A 12,690-nucleotide genomic window follows, 5' to 3' on the forward strand; every position below is an offset into this window, starting at 1 on the left:
TCCTACAGCTTTCTGCTTTCTACATTTGTGACGCTTTTTCGCTTTTCTCTTCCTCGTCTTTCCCATATGTCTTTTGCTCGCAGCAATTGCTTGAGGCAGAAGAATAAGCGCTGGGCCTCAAAAATAAATGGTGATCAGCACCGGAAACAACAAGCACAAATGAAGCACTGCCTTCGGGAACTATAAGTAGGGAGAGAGGGGTATTCACCGGTTTTTGGAAGATGTGCGACAACCAATTTCTAAGTTTCTCCCTAAATTCTATAATGGATGATATCATTAGCATTCAGTGGGCGACAGAGACTGTGACACTGAAGAAAGATTGGCAGATGTATTGTATTTACGTGTAGAAGTCCTTTTTGTGACTTCTCTTAGACTAAAAAAGGACACCAGTTTCACAACAAACAGCAATGACAATGCGTCTGCTTTGTACCACGCAGCTATATCTACCCAGAACCAAAGCAGACCTGCAGTCGATCTTTTAAAAAAATGCAGTTTTTAGGAATATTCATATAGTGCATTTACCGTGTAAGTAGTGCTTTCTGATGCAGCTCGCACTTTCCAATAAATCGCAGCATTTACCCACTATAAATTCACCAGGCACCCTTGGCTCATTGTTGCACCTAAATATGTAAAATGCGGCACAATTTGCATGTTACAAAAAAGTGCCTCTACTTTTGTGTGCAAAATATGCATTTTAGTTGCGAACGGGACGGTTTGGCCGTACTGGCTGGAATGCTATTTTTTACTTTATATTATTCTGCCCCGAGACCAAGCACTCCTGCTGGGATAACACCACTTTTACACTTGTTTGTGGCGTGCTTATATAGAGCAAACGCAGCACAAAGTGTTCGCAGAACACTTTACAACCCAGTGCATTTGGGAGCCATTGGTAAATGAATGCAGTTTATGTGTGAGATTTACATAGGCTCGATATGTGTAACAGGTGAACCCTGCAAAATTAACTGGTTGGGGAAGGGTCTATATAGGGGAACGCTTTGAGAGCCGTAGGGAGGCGGTGTTGTCAATAAATATTGAGTCACATACTTTTACTGTAAACTCGTTTAAAGGTGCTAATTGAAATGTGTTGTATGGACATGCACAAACGGAGTAATACACTTATGATCCCAGGTGTTTTTAACATACCACCAGTATATTACATGAATTACATTGCAAGCCAATTATATCGCAACCACTACATTTCAAGGTAAGAGTGCTAGATGCATACAATTGTTCAATGGGTGAAGTCGACGATGACAATGTAGTTTTACACATTCTAGTGCATGGGATATAACTGTAGGTCAAAATATTTTTTATCTCGATATAGTATCATACAATCAGTTATGCCTTCTTTGCCAATCGCAAGGCAAAATAAGTAAAACAATATATATGTATATTTCACGTGTAACAAACCGACCCTCTGAAAAATAAGTAATTCGTGATATATGCATTGTAAGCACTCGAGCAGTGGAAAGAATTGCAGCTCAACTAGTTTCAAATACACCACGACATATTATTAAAATTGAATTCAACAAACACCCCAAGGACTAGTTTTCGAACTCTCACGATTAGAAAAAATATCTTCGCCGAAATGAGGTTCATGTCATGGGTATTTGAGGTAAAGAACGGTGTAGGGAGTTTCATAGAGACTGCCAGATAAGCATATCCCTCCCGCTCGCTGGAAAAGAAGCCTGGATGAGATGCATACGCTTATGTTCCAACTGCTGCATATAATTGCCATGGCGGGTGCTGGTCTGTTTAACATACCTCCAGGATAATACAACCCATTTGCAGCTCAAGACTGACAACCTGGCTTCATTTTCTCAAGACTGTTAAATACAATCACACCTGTCAACTTTTACTGGGCACTTCTATGGGAAATTAAAGGACTGGGGAGTTAATCTCTGTTTTGCACAAGAAGGGAACAGAAAATGTTCTACCTTCAAAGATATGACCAGAACCGTGTTTCCTTTCGCGCAAAAACATTTCATATTAAATATATTCGAATCTCCATGTAATGAAGTATTCTACCAGAACTTCCGTACAGAAAGTTATAATTTCAAAAGACCTTGGCCAACACATCCCTCTGCATACATTTTAATTCCCTAATTTGTATAAATATCAAGGGAGGCAGGTCTGCCAAAGGATTATCTGTTTAAATCGCGAAAGCTTTGGCTACCGTTAATTTGCTAAATTTTACGGGAGTTATTCGCTATTCCACAGTAGTTTAAGCTTTTGCCAAACGACGTGTTTCCCTCGTAGGAAAATGGCTTTTGAAAGGAAAGCTAAGGGCAGTGATCACTTCGCCTGCATAATGTGTTCAGTGCGTGATAAAGTATTCGTTTCAAATTAAACCGAGGAACATTGTGTAAGAACTGAATCCCCCAATTAATACGACCTGAACATTGAAATAAAAAAATGCTTTTCTTTATAGTCATAGGCTTTTCTAGAAGGGAGTCAGCAGATGGGGCGTGCCCTGCTCGATCTATCTATCTAAATTTGCACACACAAAACCAAAGAAATGTAGCTGAAAAACTAAAGTTACAGGGACCCCTATAGTTAGGTTCTCAACTTAAATGCACACAACCGAAGAAATTCAGCTGTTATAGCTTGAGTTATCTCAAGTAACTATAACTTGTGCCCTAAGTTAACTATAACTTGTGCCCCCACCATGCATAGATTTCAGATCAATAATTTTACAGTGTTGGACTTTTACTGCTGATGCACGGTCATCCCCAGTCTTTTTGCCTCCTGCCTTCTATTTGTATTGCCCTGTTGCTGTTGGATTTTGAACTCTGAGCACTTTACCACTGCTAACCAGTGCTAAAGTTCATATGCTCTCTGTGTAAAATTGGATGTAACTAGTTTATCCATGATTGGTATATTTGATTTACTAGTAAGTCCCTAGTAAAGTGGACTAGAGGTGCCAGGAACTGTAAATCAAATGCTACTAGTGGGCCTGCAGCACTGGTTGCGCCACCCACATAAGAAGCTCTGTAATTATGTCTCAGACCTGCCACTGCAGTGTCTGTGTGTGCAGTTTTAACTGTAAATTCGACTTGCAAGTGTACCCACTTGCCAGGCCTAAACACCCCTTTTCTTACATGTAAGACACCCCTACGGTAGGCCCTGGGTAGCCCCAAGGGCATGGTGCAGTGTATGGTTATGGTAGGACATATAGTAATGTGTTTTATATGTCCTGACAGTGAAATATTGCTAAATTCGTTTTTCACTGTTGCAAGGCCTGTCCCTCTCTTAGGTTAATGTGGGGGCTACCTTTAAATCTGATTAGAGTGTAGATTCCCTTTGGGAGCAGATGGGCATGTGGAGTTTGGGGTCTCTGTGCTCACAATTTAAAAATACATCTTTTAGTAAAGTTGATTTTGAAATTGTGTGTTTGAAAAAATGCCACTTTCAGAAAGTGAGCATTTTCTTGCTTATACCATTTCTGTGACTCTGCCTGTTTGTGGATTCCCTGTCTGGGTCAGTTTGAGAGTTGGGCTGGTTGCACCTCACACTAGACAGTGACACAAAAGGTGCTGGGGTGTAGTCTGCATTTCCTGATGAGCCATCTGTGCCAGGAGGGAGGGGAGGAGTGGTCACTCACTCCTGAAATGGCTGTGCCTGCCCTCACACAATGCAGTCTCCAACACCCTGGTGAGTGTCTGGGGCCTGGTCTGGGCAAGGCAGGATTTCACATTCAACAGAGACTTTGCTTTGAAGTAGGCCTACTTCAAAGGAAAAATTGGGTATAAGAAGGACACCCAAAACCACAGACTTTAGAAACCCTTCTCGAAACAAGAGGAACCTCTGCCTGGAGAAGAGCTGAAGAGCTGAGGAAGAAGAGCTGCCCTGCCTGTGACTGTGCTTTGTGGAGCTCTCCCTCAGTTGCTGCTTCTGCCAATGTAAGAGGGCAAAGACTGGACTTTGTGTGCCTTCCATCTTTAGAAGAACTCTCAAAGGGCTTGATTTAGAGCTTGCCTCCTGTTGTTTGAAGTCTAAGTAACAGCAAAGACTTCTCTCGCCGTGCGGGGAAAAGATCGACGCAACCCTGATCTGCGGCTGAAGAAACGATGCACCTCCGGCTCTGCAGCTGAAAATCAACCTTCGCCCGAAATGCGACCCAAGAATCGACGCACGGAGCAGGAGAAATGACATGCAGCGTCGCTGATGGAGGCTGGGACATCGCAACCTGCGCTGCATAGCTTTAGGGTCATCGTGCGGTTGGATTTCCGACTCAAGTACTGATGGGCATGTAAAAACACTGCAAGGCCTGTCTGGACCCGAAAGTGCTGACCAGATCAACGCATCGCTTTTCTGCAGAGAGAAGAAACGACGCGCCCTCAACCGGCGAAAGGAGAAACGGCGTAAGGTCCCACTCGAGTGGAATCAACACATCGCAAGCCGTTTTTGATGCGCACTCACCTGTGCATGGTTATTTTTGACGCACCCAAGGTACTTTTTCAAGCTAACAGTGTTAGTGTGTGTTTAAAACTAATTAAAGCCTGTTTTTGCATCTTTATTGATAACTTGACTTGTGTATTGTGGATTTTTGTTGTTTTGGTCTTGTTGTTTTTAGATAAATATTTTCTATTTTTCTAAACCTGTGTTGTGCCATTTTGTAGTGTTTTCAATAAGTTACTGTGTGTGTTGGTACAAATACTTTACACCTAGCACTCTGAAGTTAATCTTACTCCTCTGCCAAGCTACCAAGGGGGGAAGCAGGGGTCAGCTGAGGGCAATTCTCTTTTACCGTGACTAGAGTGAGAGTCCTAGCTTGAACAGGGGGTAACCTGACTGTCAACCAAAGATCCCATTTCTGACATACAGCAAATGTTGCAATGATATTGTCAATGATGTCGTAGAGGATGCAATTACTGTTGTAATACGTGGGGTCATTAGGAGTGCATGGTGAGGGCGCGAGTTATCGTTACCTAACGGCACGAGTTATAGTTACTTGAAATCATTCTAACTATAATGGCTGAATTGCTATGGTTTTGTGCGTGTAAATTCTGATCCTAACGATAACGTTCCTGTAAGCTGCAGATTTTTTAGTGAATTACCAAAGGTTTTTAAAATGCTAATTTCTATCTATAACATCCCTGTAACCTTTGGATTCTTTTAGTGAATTTCTATGTTTTTTACTGCAGAGGGGGTTGGCACAGGGCCTGCAGCCAGGCTTGCGACCAATGCCATATGTGCAACCAACCCCCACCACAAGGGAAAAGTAAGGAGAAGGTACTAAAAAACGGGGGGAAAAGCAAGGTGGATGAAGTGAAAAGGAGGGAAAAACAAAGAGAAGACACACAAAAAACAGGTGAAAAAGCTAGGAGAAAGCAATGAAAGCAAGGGGTAAGCAAGGAGTGGGCACCCAAAAAACAGGGGAAAAAGCAAGGAGGAAGCAGTGAACACAAGGAAAAAGCAAGGATAAGGCACATAAAAAACAAGGGGAAAAAGCAAGGAGAAAGTAGTGAAAACAAGGGAAAAGCAAGAAGCAGGCACTCAAAAGTCAGGAGAAAACGCAAGGAGAAAGCAGTGAAAATGAGGGAAAAGCAAGGAATGGGCAGACTGAAAACAGGGTGGGAGCAAGGAGAAAGCAGTGAAGGAAAGCAAAGAGAGGACTCACAAAAACAAAACAAAAAACGGATAAAAGCAAGGAGAAAGCAGTGAGAACAAGGAAAAAGCAAGGAGAAGGCACTCAGAAAGCAAGGAGAAGACAGGAGCATGAGCAAAGCAACGGCATGGGGTGAGCCGGGACTTTCTTTTAAAATGTTGGCATAGACTCACGGATCCACTGACATTTTGCAGTAAAAATAAAATGTTTTTGGCCCCACCACTAGACCTATAGGGTAAGGGTTTTCCTACCCTGCCCCCTTCTGTTGTTTTTTTTAACCTTTTTCCTGGGACTCAGCTGAGTCTGAGTCCCAAGATGGCTGCCAGCACTTCCTGGTTAAAGTGTTGGCAGCCAATCAGATCTCAGCATGAGATCTGTTGGATCCTTGGAGGAATCACGTCCCTAGATATCTGTATTTATTTTTTCTTTAATATTTCTGAAACTACTGAAAAGATTTACACCAAATCACAAAAAGTGATCTTTCTGGACCAAGCTCAAGCTTTCTGCCGAATTTGACGTAATTCCGTTCAGTGGTTTGGCTACTGTCACATCTAAAGTCTCCATGGTAAATCACATGAGATGCACACATTTGTTGACCCCCCCCTATTTTCTTGGCCCCTACTTGACAGATCGCCCCAAAACTTTCCATGCAGAACTAGACAAAGAAGGGTACTTTTTTGAAAATATAATGAAAATTTGTCAAACGGTGCCCAAGTTATTGGCAAAACAAAAAACGCTTTTCCTATGGAAACTAGGTCCTAACTATAACTATCTACTGGCAACCGCCAGTAGTTAATGCATAAATATTTATATATACTATCATATTTACACCCTTTGTAGGTGGCCTCAGCTTGGTAATCTGCTGCCTAATGTATGTCCATCTTTTATAATTCTCTTACAAAGACAACAGTGTTTATAGTAGTCTTTGTTCTTTATTATCTTTAGTGAAATCTACAGTATCTTCTTCAGTCCTGATTTTTGAAGCTGAATCTACCACTGCCATGGGAAGAACGGTACGTGCCCAAGGTAGCAAAACACAGCCATAATTGGGTTGTAGGGTGCCACTCATTTCACAGAGAACCAATACTAGTGCACCTGATGAATTATTCATAGCTATACCCCCATACTAGATCGGAACCTTAAGGGCTGTCTTTACTTTGATATTGCCCCTTATCCATTCCCAACAAGAAGACATTGTCATCTTACTTAAGAGATGCTAAATGATCTTGACAAATTAATACTCTGTATCAAGTTGTAAAACTTTGCTACAACAAAAGGGACAGCGGCAAAAAAAAAAAATTCTGTCATGAATTGCCATACTGATGTCTTTAATTTTTGTAAAGAGAAAGCAACACATTTGATCCCATTTTTTCTTTTGCAGGGATTTTCTAACCTGAAATGGACTGTTATATTATGTCTCTGTTACTTTGAGATATTATAAAGAGATATAGGAAGGATAAATAGAAACAAGAATTAGCATGTATAAGGTAATCATTTAAGTAGCGAAAATAAATCTAAGGATATGTACACTGGACACAAGACTATCTAGAAACAAATTGTTATTTATACAATATTTAGGTCTTGCTCTACGACTATGTTATCAAAATAAAGAATACAGTAAGATACAAACAAGAAGAGACCTTTGCAATCCAAGCCAGTGTGATGCATTGTTCTACCAAATAAGGTCCTTGAACTGCATTGCAATACCAACATCAAAACATTTATGAAAGTATTTAGCGACTGCCTCAGGGAGGCAGAGTTAGGTACACCCCCTTTGTCAGTTTTTGTAAGAGGCTAGTTTAGGAAAAGGACAGTAGGGTGGCAAAAGTGCTCTTCTGCTTTCCAGGTGAAGGAGATTTATTCAATGGAAGAACATCTGATAGAGGTGCCGGAGACTGTGCTGTGAGGCATGCCAGGGAGTCATTAGAGAGGAAGCTAACTTTTTTTCATCAGATAAAAGTTTGAGTCCTGAGCCTCAGATTTTTTTTTTTACTTTTGGTACATTCACTGCCTTTTAACTACAGGGCTGCTTGGTGGCTTATGGGCAATTTTGGTATTGTATCAAACATATGCTAGGCAAGCAAAGACCCCAAAATCTTGCTATACAACATAGCCCCTTTGCATATGCAGAACATCAAGACCCCAGATATCTGCACCCTTCTTCTAATGACAAACTGTAGGAGAGATCCTTGTTGAAGGGGTCTGGCATTTGTCTATGCAGTTAGGGCTCATTCTCGTCTATTCCTGCTGGAGCCACTAGCAGGACAATGCTTACAGTAAAACAACTTAATGTTGATGGTCTTCAACTTGTGTTAGTCTGTCTCCATGCTTACATACAGCATTTTTTTCATCTTGATAACAGTTTTATTTTTCTCTAGTGTTTGTGTGATGTCTTTGTTTCAATGTTGTTCCTGAAATTTATTTCTACTTTTAGGGGTTAGGCCATTATCCTCAGACATTTCTGCTTTTCTATACATTTGCAAAACTCATTTAGTTTTCTAAAATTAATCTATATTTGTATAATAAGCACTTACACATAGAGGTTTTTAGCCAGAGATAGATTATCCCACTCCTAAATTTCTACTTTTATCAGTGTCAGACACAACTCAAAGGAAATCCAAAACTAATTAGGAAATAAATCAGATTTTTATCTTAATTTAGACCCCAAAACAAACTTTGTATCATACATGCAACCTGAGCTGTGGATTTTTAAAGCATCTAAAAATAGATGCACTTTTAGTTGTCAAACGGTTACCATTGAAGTCAATGGGGGAAAGCACAGTGTGCAATCGGTCATTGTGGGTTGAGTTCCGTGGAACCCACCAGGAGTTAAGGTCTTGTTGGTCCCAAGACCAAGACTTAACAGACAGAATCTTGTTAGCTTGCCCAGGGAGTCCGGATGCAGAGGTGCTGTGGCTGTCCTTGGCTCCTCAGGGCACTTAAGTGACCTCTCTTTGCACAGCAGTGGAGTTCAAAGTCCTGTTGTTGGTATCGGTGTCTTTTCTATGCATCTTCTTGGTTTCAAAGTTAGGACTGAGGTTCTGGTGCCAGGGGAGCCCCTTAAATCATAGTTTAGGGGGTGTTAAGGGTGTGAAGAACAGTGGCCAATGGGCTACTGGCCCTTGTGGCTAGTCTGCCCCTAAGGTGATGACTCCCTGTGGGAGTATATCACTTTTCTACCCAGAATCCTCTAATTTCAAGGTTTGCCAGCATGGCAGAACTTTTGCTCAGCTGTACAGACCTCCTAGCCCACTCAAACGGTGTGCCTAGCCTCTTGGAGATGTATGCATCCTACTTAACAAATTTTCCCACCTGTCAGCCTGAATAGGGCAGGAAGGACATTGTCCTTGAGTGTGGGACAAGAGATTACATATCAAGGGTGGTGAAAGCCTTTTAGGGTCACACTAGATCACTGTAAACCCTAGCCATCCTGGGAGGGTGTAGGTGTGACCTCCTTCCTGCCAAGGTCCTTTGTGTCTGTCCTGACGGAAGTGTTAGCACAGCCAGAAGGAGGGCAGACTCTTGTCTTGGTGGCAAATGGCTTGGGGGAGCCTGCCAAGGCAAGAAAAAACTTGGAACTTGGTGGGCATCCTCTAAGGACGCCCCCCAGGGTACATGCTAGATAATCCTGGGCACGAGAATCATGCTCAGGGTTAAAAAGCATAGTGTTTGACACCAAACACAGTGGAAATTGATCAGGCCATCATGGAGCTGGACATCTTGGGTTTGCCGGGGTGCCAGCCCAAGTTATCCTATGGAGCGCCAGTCACTTGGGGTAGCATTACGCTTTAAAAGCTATGATAGGGTTCTATATGCTAGTGCATATATGTCCTCATTCATAATACAGTGCACCCTGTCTCCTGAGCTATCGGAAGCCTGACTTAGGCGTGAGTGAATTGTATTATGTGCAGTTAAGGGACTCTGCCTGCACTTGGTGTGGGCAGAGTCGAACTCGAGCAGGTAAGCTGTCCATGCAGCCTGACATGGCAATTCTACAGGCTTTGTTTTTACTTGGGTCACGCAGGGTGGCACAATTAGTGCTGCAGCCCTCGTGACCCCTTTACCATCCCTGCCCTGGGTACCACTGGTACCATTTGCTATGGCCTTACAGTGGTGGTAAAGTCCTTGTCAATCAGGTTTACAAAAACATAGTACAATTTAAGGGAAAGTGCATTGGCCCTGAGGTCTGATTAGCAGGCCTCAGTGCACTATCAAGTAAAAACGTCAGCATCAAGCAGCAAAAAGTGGCAGGTGACCATCCAAAAAGGGGACTATGCAACCACTGAGATGCAGTATCTACCTCCCTGGTCCATATTCAGGTGCAGTTCTTTTCTGCTTTTTCTCCAACAGCTATACCCATGATGATATAGTTGACATTTTTTATTTACTTCACGTCAGCCTCTCAATAGCTCTCTCCATTTCTCGCAGTAGGGTACAGAGCCATTTTTCCTTAGGGATAAATTCTGAGTAGGATACACGGAGGAAGTTAATGACATGATTTTGTGTCCCTAGGTTTAAGTGGTTGCTTTCTGTTTTTTGTTTTCTATTGACTTGATGATTGAGTCTATCACTGAGTTTCATCTGTGTTACTTTTAAATATATATGAGTTTTTCACTAATTGGGTTAGACACCAGGAAGGGTGTTTAAGAAGCATTTTGCAGCAGTAAAGGTCCAGTATCTATATTTTAATGTGAAAACAATTTATAAATACTGATTGCCTAAGTTTTCATTCAATCAACTTGATATGCTTTCAATAAAAAAGACAAGCAAACTGCCATTAGACCTACATAATCTTTATTCTAAGGACATGTGGTGATAATGTTATAATGTCAGGAGAAAACGCACTTATGTTAGTTACCAGATACATTGCTGCTGGCTCTTTAACATTTATCACTCTATCATATATTTTGTACACATAATTGATAAGTAGGCACTTATTCAACAGTGTCTCGAAGCAGAGAACACAGGACTCTTGAAAGTAAAAAAATCATATATGCCTTGTTTTCAATAAAATGAGTTCACTTACTACTTTGCTAAGCTTTAAAAAATGGTTCTACGTTTCAGCTATTCAACAAAGCATCCATTGCAAAGCCAATAGTCTAGTTTATAACTAAAAGCGCTCTGATGCTTCTGTCCCTACAGTGAGCCGCTCCTCAGTCCGTCAATGCACCTATCATTCACCATGCAGCGGAATCCATTTTTGACATCCTCGGTCCTTGCGATATACTTACCAAAATTACATTGAAAAAACAGTCATTCCAAAGTCACCCGAGCTGCAGAACACGTGGGCAATCACACATTTACAGTACGCAAACTTCAGGTGCTGGCTCAAGAGTGGTGAAGAAAGAACCATGCCTCGTGGTCCACACTCCAACAAAGGTCGGAACCAGACTGTGGCAGTTCATCACTATTAGATTAGAAATAGAGATTCGGTGACCTCTAAAGGAGAGTTTAAGAATTACAAAACATTGCAAGGAAAGCATATCCATAGGAGGACGTCCACCACCAGTTAAAAACAATTAGAGCCACGGGAGGCCACAGTCCGATGCATCATTAATATCACCAATATAAATGACATTGCAGGAGGAACAGAGAATGACGGGACGGCTGGAAGATCAGTGCAGAACTAGTAGCTAGCTTCCCTTAGCTTTCTGACATACCTGCTAAACAGCTTATATGCTAAGCATACTTGTAGTGTGGTTAAGCACTGGCCGTAGAATACGACTGTCAAGGCTAGTGTTAGGTAGGTAGTACGTTCTTGTGTTTCAAGAATTAGATGGTGATAATTTTGAGATAGTATTGGTGTTTATTCATGTAATACAAATGTAAAACATTGCAGTTATTGTGATGTGTGATTTGTTGCATATTTGACATACAATCAATAGAATTATTATCAAAAATCATACATTGGACATCAGAAATAGTTTTTAATCAGTTAATCCCAGAAGGCTGCAGCATTTTTATACTTCAGCCATTGGGTATGTCGAACCTGTGGATTTTTCTCTTCATCACGTGACCCATGATGCCTGTTTCTCCTCATCGGGCCTGGGTACAGACGTTATTACCACATCGTGCAGCGCTGGGTTGTGATTTGCCACACTTTCTCTGTTGAATAAGCTAGTACCCCACCCCATTCGTTGGGACATGGGAAACGACCCTTGAGCAGTCAAAATGCATGCTCAATCGCATTGTGTGCTCTATAGTGTACCTCTTTGTATTCCCTTTGGAATTGAGTTGTGGGACTAGGATCTATGACAGGTGTAACCAGTCATGGTATTAGCTTGCCTATAAATACTTGCCAACAATGTGATGTGCTCGCTGCTCAGCAAGTTACTTGTCTCCCAGTAATGGCTTTGGGTACGCATTTGAATATATAGTTTTATGCACACTGTTTGATGAAATTAATATATGAATGGTCCACGTGTTCCACAAAGGTACATGGCCCTGTCGACGTAGCATTGACATTATTTCAGTAAAATATTAAGTGTGGGTGTGTGTGTGTGTATGTGTTGGGGAGGGGATTGTTACTCACAGAGCAACAATGTCTTTTGTGAGTTGTATGTTGACATGGTATGCGGTATCCAGCAATTTCTTTTGGTCATTGAACCATGAGTACATCCTTGTAAAGGGGTACAGCAGTGAGTAATGACTAGGGATTACATTGTTAACACGTCCTTTTATGTTAATTTATACAAATTAGGACTCGTTTTAGGCCAATGAATCTTGTGACCCAGTGGTGAGACACCGCAGTACAAGATAACTGATCAATATGTCAAGCAATATATCAATAATGTCAATATTCACCACCACAATGCACTTTACTTTGGTTAAAGACATTAATCAAATTGTCGACGCAACCATGACCTTTCAGCCGTAAATAACCACACATTTTGAAAGAATTTCATGAATTTTATTCCCTATTGATTACAATCTACGAGCAGAAGAGTCAATCTCAAAACCAAGAAGCATAAGAGCATAGTCACAATATGGCAACTTTGATATGATTTCATTAATGCGAGAATCACAAACATAAGAACATAGCACGGCGTGAACATAGATCAGAATACAAAGAATATCAC

The sequence above is a fragment of the Pleurodeles waltl genome, chromosome 4_1 (genome assembly GCF_031143425.1).
Source record: "Pleurodeles waltl isolate 20211129_DDA chromosome 4_1, aPleWal1.hap1.20221129, whole genome shotgun sequence".
NCBI lineage: Eukaryota > Metazoa > Chordata > Amphibia > Caudata > Salamandridae > Pleurodeles > Pleurodeles waltl.